Source organism: Silene latifolia, chromosome X (genome assembly GCF_048544455.1).
Source record: "Silene latifolia isolate original U9 population chromosome X, ASM4854445v1, whole genome shotgun sequence".
Classification (NCBI taxonomy): domain Eukaryota; kingdom Viridiplantae; phylum Streptophyta; class Magnoliopsida; order Caryophyllales; family Caryophyllaceae; genus Silene; species Silene latifolia.
Window position 1 is genome coordinate 297,650,260 of NC_133537.1, and position 12,921 is coordinate 297,663,180.

The following is a 12,921-nucleotide window of genomic DNA, read 5'->3' on the forward strand; positions in this document are numbered from 1 at the left end:
ATAGAATGCGGAAAGTGTTTCACTATTACAATTTCAGTTTTATCGAGTGTTGGAGTGATTTGTTACTCCGTATTAAATTAATATCTTTTGAGAACTTTTTAGTTCACTCTCTTTTAGTTGAAATTCAGAAAGGAAATGGTTTGTTAATGATATTAGGAAGTCACTCTATATTGACTTCTATAATTCTCCTGTAAATTGAAGGATGACAATGGGAGTAAAAAACTTAGTACTCCATAATAACTAAGTTAAAAGTCTGTGTTCGCATGAGAAAAGCTCATCTACCTTTATGTGCTTGATTTGTGTATGTATTCCTTTGAGAAAATCAATATTCATGTGCGAAAAATCTTACTCATGTTGTAATTAGTTTTTATGTGATGGCACGAAAATTTCATATTTTCATGTTTACTTAACCTTTGCAGTGTTGGATGTCAATCCATGGAGGGACGCTTCAAAACCAGTGTATGTCCTCCTTAATAGGATAATCAACTATGCACTATGAAAACTCGGATGAATGACAGGTTTGACTGAAGCTTTTTCCTTAGTAATTTTTATCTCGATGCCTGAGATTACATATTAGTTTATATGATAATGTTTGGACTTCTTTTTACAGTGAAGTTGAAAAAGAGCTTGGGTGGTGGTTCTCGAAGGTACGAAAACTAGGTTCGGACTTTGGAAATCAGCCTAAGCAATCTCAAAGTGGCAAAAAGTTTCAATTGGTCGTCAAGGATGTGAGGGTGGAAATACTTGTGAGTGATTGCTCCCTTTTATTGTCTTAGACAGAAACTCACTTCAGACTGTAGTATATATGCAATGGACACAGTTCGCGTTATCATTAACAAATGAGTTAATGGGTTGATTGTAAGCAATCTCGCATACATTACTATGTCAAAGGAAGCAAATGAAGAATGTTCATAGCAGAATCATCACAGTTTTTAGTGGGTTAATGGATATATAGTTGTCCTTTAGTTAACGTGTTGGGCTCATATTAGATATTGATATGAGCGTTTCCTGTTCATTTCTAAAATTCATAAGGACTGAAATCAGCTGAAGTACTCAATCTATGTGCAGATTTTTGATCTTTGTGGAAACCTAAGAGCTTTATTTGTTCTTTTCCGTAGAGGCATGACGCTTGAAGACTGGCACATTGTTTGTAGATTGTAGCAAAAACAAGGCCAATGTTCCACAGGCATAGAGCATTGTATAGACTATATATTTACAGAAAAATCAAAATTCAAGTATATAAATATACTGACATGACATAATATATTGAATGAATATTCTCCTTCCCACCTTCAACAAATTGGTAACATACTCCACTTCGGCTCTTCCTAATTGTCAATTATTTGTGTGAATGCCTCGGCCTTTCCGAAAGAACATTCTACTTATGAGACACGACTATTTCATTGAGATTGAAGATAGCTTGCAAATGTTACGCACGAAGTGTTTTTACATCTATGCTATGTTGCCCATAACTAAAGAGCTTTATTGATGCGATGAAATAAATATAAATAAATCTTTAATACATCTGTCTCACAGATTTATCAAATAAATTTAATATTTAAAAATTTAAGACAATTCCGTAATTTTTCACGAGTGTTACACTAGTTGAGACTATTATATTCTGATTTACGCGGCTCAAACAAGGCGTTGTTGGTACTTGGTACTTTGGTAGATGTGCACTAATTATCATTCTTTCGAAGTAATTAATGATTGAAGGCCAGTTACATAGCCAACATAGGTCTAGAGTATAGAAGCGTAATAATAATGCTACTTATAATACACAAAATCTCATTGAAGACGGCACGTATCCGTCACTTTGAAGTGACGAATACCATTTTTTCTCACAAATGACCCAAATAGAGAAGAGAGGGAAGCACATGGGGGTGCCCCCACCTTGCCCCCCTATCTGTTTTGTGAGTGGCATTACCCGTTACTTGCTCCGACCCGTCTTCAGCAAGACTAATTGCTTATAATAACACCCTACCATTTGGAGTACTATTATGTTCCACAGATGAGCATATTTTAGAGCATTCACAGTAGAGAGGATGATTTCATCCTCTTATTTTTTCTCTTTCTTTCTCTTTTTTTGACACCTCATTTCCTCTTTCATCCACCTCATTTCCCACTATCTACATCCTCTTCATTTTTACTATATCTTTTTTCCTCCACAATAGAGAGGATCCTCTTATATTACTTTTTTTATTATTATATTTATTTTATTTATATCTTTTTTCTACTACAACCCAGGGCCTATCTATGCAAATCATTTGTGGTATCAAAACATCATGTCTTTCAAAGACTTAATAGTATTAGGAACGAGAATCGAAGACGATACTCGCAAAGGGCTATTGTCCAAAACAGTAGGACGCGGATATCAAGCGACAACATCAACCAGAAGTCGTTCCTACGGTTCCACTAGCAAGACTGCCGATGTCAACCTCGTCAAGTTATCTAAGAAAAACATTACATCAAGGAAGTTTACCGACATCAGTGACACATACACGAATACCTTAAAGAGGTTGATGAAGCAAGGAAGAATCCAACCAATAGGACCTACACCTGACCCGGAAAAGAAGACCAAATTCAGGACGAAAATGCTTATTGTGAGTATCATAGGGGCAAAGGACATGACACCGAAAACTATTACAGGCTGAAGCATGCTCTCGAAGACATGATTGAAGATGGACGTTTGCTTATCCCTCCCGCAAATAAGCCTAACAATACAAAGAATCCTCTTGGAATTCTAATGATCTCGGATGAGGAATCCACCTTGGACTGCCCACACCTTATCTCTCCAATCGAAGATAAGATCAATATGGTCGACCATGGAGAAGCCTACTCTACCATTACACTAACTATTGCAGATTTTATCGCATGGGCAAGAAGTGTGAGTAGACAGGTTGCTGAACTAGAAGATGTCGTATCGTCCTTGCGAAAGTCAAAACTCTCAACACCAAAAGCCAAGCAAATGGCCATCGGCCTATATTATGATTCTACAATGCAAGAAGTCATCAAGGTAGTTGACGATTTGGTTCAACAGATTATCCATCTGGAATCCGAAATCCTAAACCTCGAAGAGCCCAATACTATCAATGGCGTTTGGGCCGACGATGACGAATATGTCTACCTCAAAGAACATCCTTTGGTTAAAACTTTGGAGGATCTTGATATAGATCACCTTACTTGATCTGGTCGCCCATACCAAAATGTCACATCAATGCTAACAAATAATTCAGCTATAAATGGGAATGTCGTATCTCTAATAGAGAACAATGAAAACTCAGTTACTGACCACTTGATGAAGCAACTACAGAAGACAAAGGCTGTTCTTTCAGTCTGGCAACTAGTTGCTAGTTCATTTCCACATTGCCAAGCTTTGCTACAAGCATTAGCAAAACTCAATGTAGCGCATGATTCTACTCCAGATGATGTGGTCAACCTAGTCCTCCAGGACTCAATCAAGGTAACTAACCTAGTTACTTTCTCAGATGAAGATTTACAACCTTTTGGTGTCACTCATAATCTAACTTTGTACATTACAGTCATATATCTCAAGAAGGATGTACCCATGACACTAGTGGATGATGGTTCTGCAATCAACGTCATACCACTACAGACAGCTTACAAGCTAGGCATGAAGGAGTCGGACTGTACTCCAACTAATCAAGGTGTTCACGCATACAATGGGACGCGACGCAAAGTGATAGGTCTCATCGATCTTACAATAGCTACTTGACCAATTGAAAGAAAGGTCAACTTCCAAATAGTAGATATTGAGGCATCCTTTAACATACTTCTAGGAAGACCATGGATTCACGGTTCCAAAGCTTTGACATCCACACTACATCAAAAGATCAAAATCCCTCTAGATGGTCGAATAGTGACGATCACTTCGTCACCTATCAAAACCGTCATCGAAAAGATATCCAGCAATCAAGTCATGTCGGATCCAGTACACGAATAAGGAGGATCTCAAATCATCAACCTTGTGGAAAGTGAATAGGAACCTCTATACTTCAACCCTACTCCAACTTAGTGGTCAACCACATACTCAAATCCCAGGGATACTTCCCAGGAATGCTACTAAACCATATCCGGAACAACACCTTCCCACCATTTAAAGAAAGCCATTCCTAGAAGATACCACTAGGGTTAGGAAACAAGCCTACCGTATCCGAAGCCGTCGAAATGCTTACTCAAGTCCACGGTCGCAAAAATCGAGGAATACAAATGCAACCATATCACCCTACGCTGAATGGATATTTCGTCAAGGAAGGAGACCATGAATCTTTTCACGGATTTCCCAAACCTTGGATGTTCAAAGGCAACAAGCTAGCTGGAACCAAAGTGTTCCATGATTACTATTTCATTCCCCAGGAAACGGTTCCTACCGTTAGAAATCTTCAGACACCTTGTCTCGGCGGGCAAGCCGTTAGCCTTTTATTCGGAGAAGATCGATTCATTAAGGCAGCCCAGGATGAGATTATTACCATGATACTTCGAGATGACCATTTCAATCCCGCATCCCTCATCACAGATGCAACCCAACCATCAGCAGAAAGGATGGAGAAAGTCAATCAAATGGCCTAACAATCAAGGAAGGCTCTTCAACCTCACAAATGGAGAAGGAGAGATGTTCAAAGGAGAACCAGAAGACGACGAGTTCGAATCTGAGTCAGAGTCGGAGTCATAAATTGAGTCTAAGTCTAGGGAAGTCATTAGAGAGTCTCCTCCTGTTGTCATTCCCCATCCCTTAGTTTCTCCTAGCTTAGCATCGTCTAGTAACAGTAGTTCGAGGAATGCCCCAGTAACTGTCCCTTTACCGCCACTGACTACAGCACAGATGGCTTCATTGTTTCAGCTATTTTCAAACATTAATATGAATAAATCCGATTCTGCTTACTCTTCGTGTTATCTTCATTGCAATTTTATTTATGATGATACTGAGGATGATACTGACCCAGACTCAATCGAATTACCTCCCTATGTAATTAAAGAAATATTAGAGGATAGTAAAGGGGGACCAGTTATAGAGAATATCGAACCTATCAAAGTAGGGACATATTTAAAACCCCAAGAACTTAGGATAGGGACGGCCCTGGACCCAAATAAAAGAGCTCACTTCATCTACATTCTTCACGAATTCAATGACGTCTTCGCTTAGTCCTACAAAGACATGCCAAGGATAAACAGGTATATTGCAGAACATCGAATCCCGATCAAACCAAGTTTAACACCCGTAAAATAGAAGCTTCATCGAATGAGAACATAATGGGCTCTCAAGATCAAGGAGGAACTAGACAAACAATTCAAAGCCGGGTTCATCAAAGTTTCTGAGTACTCAGACATGGTGGCTAATATAGTCCCCGTACCTAAAAAGGATAGGCGAATCCAGGTTTGTGTTTATTTCAGTGACCTAAACAAGGCCAGTCCTAAAGACGATTTTCCACTCCCACACATCGATATATAAGTAGATAATACAGCGGATCATGCACTCCTCTCTTTTATAGACGGATATGCGGGGTATAATAAAATCAAAATGGTTGAAGAAGATATGCACAAAATAGCCTTCGTCACTCAATGGGGTACTTACTGCTACACCATTATGCCATTCAGGTTAATCAATGCAGGAGCAATGTATCAACGCACCGCGACTACCTTGTTAAATGACATGAAGCACAAAGAAGTAGAAGTATATGTCGATGACATGATAGTCAAGTCCAAAGATAGCCAAGGTCACATCGCCTACCTTCGCAAGTTCTTTCTCAGATTGCGCAAGTACAACATGCGGCTTAATCCTCCGAAATGCGTATTTGGAGTCACTTCCGGCAAGCTATTGGGGTATGTAGTGTAATACTACAGTTTTCTATACTGTTGGGTACTCTATCGAGTAAGGCTTACTTTGTCGATTAAGTGAGTTTTAGTTGCGAAATAGTGTTCTGTCTAATGGGTACTCGATCGAGTAGGGGGCACTCGATCGAGTAAGTCACTTACTCGATCGAGTAAGTTGGTTTTACGGGTTATTTTGTCGGGTTTTGATAGCAACGTGAGAATAATGTAAAAACATAATCCGTCAGTTTCTTTTCACTTTTACCCTACTTTAACTTTCGCAAAGATAAAAACAAGTTACATTGCTTCTCATCTCTTCTTGTCAGAATCACGAGTTCTTTACGCCGTTGAGACCGTCGCGTTGTGGGTAAGATCCTAGTATAGCTTTTATATTGTTTTATTGATTTTGGTTTAAGCCCTAATTGGGTAGATAGGGGGTTTTGGGTGTATTGTTGTTTTTGATGATGATTGTATGATTGCATGATTGATAAGAGTGATTTCATTGAGGGATGTTTCTGATTCGTTGATTGTGACGATATTGGTGATTGCTTTTCCAGGTAGGATTTTCCTACTCAGTTATTGGTTACATGTATATTAGATGGTTGGTTGATTGTTGATGGTTAATTGATGTTATTTGATCTATATCGTATTGAATTGGTAATTGTTGTTGTAGTAGTTGGTTTGTTGTGTTTTACTGTGGTTCGCGAGGTGCGCCCTCGGCTGAGTGGAGTCAGTTACGGGAGTGGTTTCACGCCCTTGATTCGCCCCTTGTGGAACCCGCCACAAGAGGGGGTGTGCACATTAAGGAACATGGGTTTGCGCTCGGTATTGATGAGCGGGGCTTAGGTGGGAACGGCTGCGGTCCCCCACTGGCGGTGTGGATTACTGGTTGCGGCCGTAATCTGGCACGACTAGACCTTCAGGCTAGTCAGGTAATTGGCGTTGTGATGATCTTGGAGGATTGTATGTATTGTTGATATTACTTTATCTTATATTGTGTAATCAGTAACTGACCCCGTTAATTGTTTTAAAAACTGTGGTGATCCATTCGGGGATGGTGAGCAATTATTGAGCAGGTATGAGATGGATGCGCAAGGGATAGCCGGAATTGAGTCACCACGTGTCATTTAGAGTCTTCTGCTGTGTTATCAAACTTTACATTTCTTTTAGTTGGTTCTGGATTTTGGAACAGTTGTATTTCTTTTGGCAGTTTTGGATTCTGATTATGTATCGCTTTAAACTTATATAATAAAGTATGTTCTTTTATGGTCCTTTTGATATACATTGCTTCGGGTAACCGAGATGGTAGCACTTTCATGCATTAGGTGGCCTTGGTAAGGCACCTTGGTGTATAGGGGTGTTAGAAAGTGGTATCAGAGCGACGATTTTGGAACTTATAATTAATGAATCTAATGAACCTAGGGAGTCAAACTAAAATGAACCCAGGTAGGAGTTGTTAGGAGCTAATGCAAAGACTTGGGATACATCCTAAACTCGCGAACTCGCCCTACAACTTTAAACCGGTCACTATGGGTTGTCATGGGATTGCTATGTGTTTACTAATGTTCAATTTCATATGTTGGATGAATATGTCATATGAAAATGTTGGATGAATGGTTGTGGTAGAATGGAGAATGTGGTGGAAAAAGGTGAAGTGGATATATGTGATAAAATGTTGTGAATAAACATGTTGTATGATAGATGGTTTATAATGCGGCATAATAGTAACATGTGAATAGGAATGTTGTGTTATATACGTTTATTTTGTTGCGAAAAGTTATTAAGTTAAAGGCATGCGGGTAGTTAGAAAGTCAGCATGACTCGATCGAGTGAGGGATACTCGATTGAGTAGGGTGGACTCGATCAAGTAGGCACAGCTCGATCGAGTGGGTATATGGCAAAGTTGAGCAGTAGCTGCTGTTTTGTGAAACTCGATCGAGTATGAGGAGTACTCGCTCGGGTAGGGGCTACTCAATCGAGTACTTAGGTGACTCGATCGAGTGCGTTTATATGTACGTTCTGTTCACGTTCTGGAGTTGAGGTACTCGATCGAGTAAGTGGGCAACTCGATCGAGTGACCTCTACTCGATCGAGTGGGTATAGTTACTCGATCGAGTAAGTGCTATACAGGTCGTATATACTTTGAGCCATTGGCTATGTGCTTACGTTTGTCTCTCCTCTTATAGCTCAAAGATATGCCGCCAAAGAGATCTGCTATGTATGCTAGGGTGCAAGAGATGAGTGTGGATGATATTGCCAAGATACTTGAGCATCAAGATGCACTTACCGAGGCCTTAAAGAGATTTGGGAAAGACAAAGATGCCGGGGTATACTTTGCCAAGATGAGCACTACGATATCCCACTTCAACCCAAAAAAGTATATGGGTACTGGCGCCCCAATTTTGCTCGACAATTGGCATAGGGAGATGGAGAACATCTCGAATGTGGTTCATTGTCCCGAGGACTTCAAAGTGGAACAAGCTGCGTTCTATTTGAGAGATGCTACAGGGGAATGGTGGGGCAAGGTAAGGGAGAGTGACCTAGATCTCTATCTGAAGTAGGGAAAGTCAGCTATACCCTGGGTTGAGTTTAAGAGAGCTATGCGCCGGGAGTTTGTTCCAGAACATGTTCGTAGTAAGCTGAGGGAGGAGTTTGATTCTTTCAAGATGACCTTGGATATGACTGTGGCTGAATACTATCATAAGTTTAATGAGAAGTCGAGATATGAAGAGGACATGGGGCTAAGCCAGGAGAACTTGGCACTGCGGTTTGAGAAGGGGTTGACCTATCAGATCATCGAGAAGTTACCGGTTGGGGTCCTTACAGATGTTAAGGAAGTTTATAAGAGGGCAGGGAGAGCTGAGAGATTGGTCGAACTGGCCAAAGAGAACAAGGAGAGAGGTCCTGAAAAGAGAAAGGCTGAGAGTGAGGGAGGTGGTTAGTCTAGCTACAAGAGGGGTAATCATAACCAGGCAAGGGCTTACTTATCGAGATCGGGTTTTAGTGGTGGAGCTTCTTATGGGTGTGGTCGTGGTGGTAGTAGTAGTAGCTGGAGTATCTCTTGTTTCAACTATGGCAATATGGGCCACAAGAGACATGAGTGTACTAGTGCCAAGGGGAGAGGTTTTCGGAGGCCATCACAGGGGAGCTTTTCGCAAGGTCCGACTCAGAGTTATGCTAGTAACCGACTGGCTAGTTCATGGAATAACCAAGGAGGGCATGGTAACAACAATGGTGGATTCAACCGCAATGGCGGTAACTCTCATCAGAAACCGGCAGCTAACAACAATAAGGGGTCAGGTGCCAAGCCATCTACTTTAGCTAGTACCGTCCAGGGAGGTGGGCAAAAGACCAGTGGCAAGTTATTTATGATGGACAAGAAAGCTGCTGAGGATGTTGCTCACGTGATCACTGGTGCTTTTCTTGTTAATGATCTTTCTACCTTTGTTTTGTTTGATTCGGGGGTGTCACACTCTTTTGTATCGTCGAGTCATGCTAGGCTTTTGGGCTTGAGAGAGTTTGAGTCTGTAAAAGATGATGTTTTTATACCATCAGGTGAGTCAGTGTCTTGTGAGAGGTTGTATAAGGGTATATCTATGATAGTTAGGTAGGTTGATCTTCCAGTGGATTTGTTATAATTTCCTATGGATGGTTTTGAGACGATAGTTGGTATGGATTGGTTGGGTATGTTCAAGGCTAGGATAGATTGTCACCGAAAGAGAGTCTCTTTGAGAGGGCCTAAGGGAGTTAGTGTGTCATAACGTGGGTTTGTTGTCAAACCCAAAGTCAAAGTGATTGCAGTGGTGACCGTGAAGTCTTATATGAGGAAAGGGTGTCCTTTGATTCTATGCCATGTGAAAGACCATAGTATGGTTGGGCTGACAGCTGATCAGATACCAGTGGTGGGAGAGTTTCCAGATATTTTTCTGGATGAGATACCGGGTTTGTGATACGGTCGTTATGTACCAAAAATAAATACCTAGATACTACTAACAGAAGTCAGCGGTAAGTAGGGTCGATCTCCACAGGGAGGCGGTTTACTATCTACTTGTCTATTCTATCTGTCTGATGTCACAATTGGGGGTTTGAAATGTTTTGACTAGACTAAAGAGATTAAAGCAAGAGGGAAATGAATAAGAGAGAATAAAGGGAAATACAAGGGTAAAGCAGATAAAAGAGAGGAATATGCTAGGAATCGGTCTACCGTGGCAACTACACTATCGGGTCAACTGAGTCGATTAAATTATTGATAAGAAGAGCGAGGTCGTCACCTTTCGGTCCTTAAACCTACGATTATACCCTTTCGGTCTCTAATCGCCCTAGGGTCTCCCTAACTTAGCTTTCGCCCTAATTAGGTATCACCTATTGTAATTAAGCCAGCCTTGCCTTCCAATCTTTCGATCCAGGTCGGGGGTAACTAAATAAATCGGTCTCCTGCATGCATTCATTCAACCTAATGACAATTATATTACTTAAAACAATTCTTATCGCAAAACTAATCTAATCATGTCGATCCTAACATATTGCTACCACGGCTTCCCTAGTCCTAACATATTAAAGGAATTAGCTAGACATAATTAAATAAAGAACATAAATAAATAAGAGAGGAAGAGAAATCAACATTAAATTAAAGAGGAAAAAGGGAGAGAAATGTTACTAAAATAAATACGGAATAGAGGAACAAAGTAGGAGCAGTAAAAGTAACGTAAGTGGTGTCCGAGAGAGAAGGAGAGAGCTACAACTGACGTCCTACCTTCCTATTTATAAGAAAATAGGAATTATTTAACCTAATGACGGAAATAAACCTAAAAAGCCCAAGCCCGTAGGATAAACCACTCGATCGAGTGGTTTTAAACTACTCGATCGAGCAATCCAAAGCTCAGACCATTCGATCGACCAAACAAAGTGCTCGATCAACTAAACACTAATATGGAACTGTTCGATCGACCATAAAATCTACTCGATCGACTGATTATTTGACCTAAAACCACTCGATCGACCAGTTAAGTACTCGATCGAGTGAATCTTGACTTCAGCAGCTCATTAATCTCGTTAGTTTGACTTTGACTTGTCCTTTTAGCTCCCGTAACAGCTTCACGCATCCCAAGGCAGCTATAATTCCGTTCCAAATCCACTCTTCCTCCAAATGCATGCAAAATGGACGATAAATGGCTTGATTTCACTACTTTTAGGTTCATTCCTGCAAATAAGACAAAATAACCCAAAGTAGCATATCCGGGGCATTTCGTAGTGATAAACTACGATAAAAGCATGGAAATACGTGCATAAAATAGGCTAAAAAGACTATATAAAATGCACGTATCAAATCTCCCCAAACCAAACCTTTACTCGTCCTCGAGTAAACTAAATGCAAACTAATGGAACAGAAAAGATAACTCAGTGCTAGCTACAAATGCCCACTTAAACCAATTTAATGCAAGCAAACTAACACTTATAGCAAACAGTCAAATGCAAACGAGTTGTAAGATGTTATAATAAAGCTGAACCGTCGACCTTGCAAGACCTTTGATAATGGACTCTCACGGGTCACTCTTCTCTCATGAAGCAAAGGGTGAACATATATATATGTAAGAGAGAAAGAAAAATAGTCGCTCACCTAAACCACGACCCACATAAACATGCATGCAACTAATATGATAGACAATTCTAGCTACGGTACACACATTCCAACCAAACAAGGTCCGTCACAGCCGAGGGCTTACAAAAATATGGTAAAGTGAGGCAATGGGTAAGAAAAGGCAAAACATTTATGGGAATGTGGAGGTGTAGGTGATCATGCTAGTACCTAAACAAAACCATATGACAACATCCATCCTTACTCAATTATGAAATAAGCATATATGCCCTTCATTTGGCACAAAACTCACCAAACCGAACTGAACTTACTCCTCAAATGATATAGATAAAGCATAGGAGTGAAACCGTCTCATCAAACAACATTTTTTTTTTATTTTTTTTCTTTTTTTTTTTCGAATTCCTTTTTTTTTTTTTTTTCTTTTTCATCATCCTCCCTTTTCTTCATAGATTACCAACTCCAATTCAACAGATACGAGCCAAACTCGGCACAATGAAGTATATACCGTAAAACATACACTAAACTAGCTTGACAAGGCAGGCTAAATTTGGGATGTAGCTAAGGGTCAACAGGCAAATTTGGCTAATGTGGAGTTAAATGGGTAAAAATGAAAGAAAAGGAAATTGTAAGCACCTCCCTGCATGTGACACCAACCACTAACCCGAATGTATGACGGCAAAAAGCAATTGAATTTCATATATGTGCAAATTGATGAACATGTTATGCAAGGAGTAACTACTCACAATCCTACATGAAACCGGTCATAAATGACACCAGTTTATAAGGCTCTAATCCTTAGAATTTATAAGTAGGTTGCCAAAATTTCAGGTCAAGTCTATTCGTTCAGCTAAATTTTAACATTAACTCGTAGGTATGCAATAAGACAAAGCTAAAAAGAATAATAGTTCAATGCAAGGTTTAAGCAAAAAGACAATTATAGTGCAATTTCATCACTGAAATCAACCGTTCCGACTCAACCTACATGCTAAAATAAACGTGAAATTTTTGGATTTTTTCAAATTTTCAATTTTTTTTGAGATTTGAATTTTTATGAAAATAAACAACAATGCATACTGAAATTAAACGTGATAACAGAAATGCAATAAAAACAAGATGCAGACACAGATATGGATGCATAACCTCCCCAAACCAAACCGTACAATGCCCCCATTGTACCAAAACATGGAAAGGAAATGCAAACTAAAGGAGTAAGAGAGTAAATACGGAAAGCTTACAAGATTACGCGAATAAGGGACCTCCCCAAACCGACCATGAACATGGGAGGTTGCTAAAGGCCTGGAATACCGTCACAGGAAGCAAATCCAAGTCAATAACACTCGATGGCACTCGAACAGTGGTCGATCGAGTGGGTTGGGCATCCAAAACTGCTCGATCGAAAGGAAATTAGGTCGATCGAGTAGTTCTCCCTTTGCAGGTGCTCGATTGAGTGAAATAACTGCTCGATCGAGAGGGTTTAGCAGCAAAAGTGCTCGATC